The sequence below is a fragment of the Dipodomys ordii genome, unplaced genomic scaffold, assembly GCF_000151885.1.
Source record: "Dipodomys ordii isolate 6190 unplaced genomic scaffold, Dord_2.0 Scaffold34, whole genome shotgun sequence".
NCBI classification, from domain to species: domain Eukaryota; kingdom Metazoa; phylum Chordata; class Mammalia; order Rodentia; family Heteromyidae; genus Dipodomys; species Dipodomys ordii.
This window is the reverse complement of record NW_012267250.1, coordinates 9,617,310-9,619,643: the sequence shown is the minus strand read 5'-3', so window position 1 is coordinate 9,619,643 and position 2,334 is coordinate 9,617,310.

The window sequence follows — 2,334 nt, the reverse complement described above, 5'->3', positions numbered from 1 at the left end:
TACGGTAAATAATGCTGCAATGAACATAGTTATGCTGGTACCTTTAGTGTGGCCTTGTTTGTGGCCATCTGGGTAAATGCTCAAGAGTGGGATTGTTGAATCTTAGGGAAACTCTGTGCATAGTCTTTGGAGGAACCTCCATAGGCTTTCTAGTGTGGTTGAACCCGTTTACAATACCACCAACAGTGTAATAGTGCTCCCTTTTGGCCACATTCCTGCCACCATCTTTTCTTATTAGATTTATTGATAATGGCCATTTTAACTGGGGTGACGTGGAATCTCAAAGTAGTTTTAATTTGCATTTCTTTTATGGCCAGAACGGTTGAACATTTCTTCATGTGTCTATTAGCTAGTCTTATTTCTTCTCCAGAGAAATCTCTTCTTAATTCTTTAGCCCACTTATTAATGGGGTAGCTGTTTCTTTGAGGATTTGTTATTGAGGGTTATAATTTTTTGAGCTTTAGGAATATTTTGATGCTAACCAAAATGAACTCTAAGATATGGAAACTAGAAGAGGGGTTGGGTTGTTGGTTTTTTTTTTAAGGTACTGTGTGCAGTTACTGGTTTTTTCCTTTCTTTTCTCCCCTTTGTTTTATCCCTTGTGGTCATTGTTTTTTATTTTGGTACCCTAGTGTCTTGCATATACATATATTAGATTTGGGGAAGGGAAGGGGAATAACAATATGGTGAGACAAAGGACAAAGTGTGAACCAATGCAACAGCAATACTCATAAGACACTATATTGGAAATGAACTTTACAACTTGGGGTGTGGAGGAGTTAGGGGGGAGGGAAAGTAGGAGAAAAACAAGAGAGGAGTAACAGTGTTTGACAAGAAATGTCCTCATTACCTTACTTACGTGACTGTAACCCCTCTGTACCTCACCTTTACAATAAAATTTAAAAAAAATTAAAAAATGATAACTTCTTATGGATTGATGCTTTGAAGAATGGCAAACTCAGTATTGCCAGACTCTCTAATTTTCACAAAGTACAACACTCAACTTATAATGTGAGCATTCTTTACCTTCCTCCTTTGTGCTGGTACTGGGGCTTGAACTCAGGGCTTTATGTTCATGCTTAGCATTTAGCACATTTGTACTTGAGTTTTGTGTGTGTGTGTGTGTGTGTGTGTGTGTGTCAAGTTCAGCATTCTTGCTTTTAATAATACAAATAGGAGCACAGCTGACAAGATGTTATACATGTCAAACTAAACACTTTTGTAAGTACATGCAATTGTGCCTTGGATGGGGGAAGGTATGGTTTAGTATTTGCCATGAGTTCAGGAACATTCTGGCTCTTGGGTGGAGTATCATATCCTGTGAGGGGTGAGGACGGGAGTGTGGTTTTGAGGTTTCCTATGAGAATGTTGAAGGGACATATTAGCCACACAACTAAGGCAGGAGAGCTATGGTCCCATAACAATTTTGGTGATTAGTTGATTTTTTTCACCTTTGTTGAATGTCTATCTTTTTCTGGTGATCAGCTCTGGTTTAGACTAATTGCTAAGATTCAACTTGGGAGTTTGACACTGAGAGAGTCCTTTCAATGTCTCTACAACACAACAACACATACACACATGTGTTACATCTACAGATTTCAAGCAAGGAGACACAGAATATTGTCTTGCTATTTAATTACTTAAGAGTTAGAGATAGGAAGCAACTGAAGTAAAAGTCTGTAGTGAATTCCAACAGAAGATTTGTCATTCTGCCTCTAGTCAGGACTGTTCTTAAATTGCCCTTGACCCAGGAACACCTGTGGTGTTCATGAAGCCTCATGAGAATAAGCTATCCTTCGAAATATGTAGAATATTGTTCTCATGAAAAGAAGCTCTATATGGCCATCAAAAAGATAAAGGTATCACTCTTAAACAGCAAAAAAAAAATAGGTTAGCATGTAGGAAGTAGAATTGAGTCAGTGGCAGGGAACGTTCTAGCCCGGCCTTATATAGCTCATGACTTAATAACAGCTAAACCTCCTCTCTACTCAGAAAAGGTCACAAGAATTCTGGAATGTCATATTCTGTTAATTTTTAAACAGTGATGGAATTGGCTGCTCTTAAAACATGAAATTATTAAGAACCATTCTGCACCCAAAACAGTTATTCTTATTTTAGAAATTGCTTTTTCACCAACTATCATAGCATATTTTTCTCAAGGAATCAACTAAAAGCTCCCCCACCCCTTAAGTCTGTCTTCTCTACTAGTTCAAGCTTATAACTCATTTCAGGCAACCACAAACCTGAAATTTTGATATTTCTGAGTCACCATGGGAATAGCATGATCCCAAAGACATATTTCTTGATGACACTTTGATTACTCTATCCTCAAAT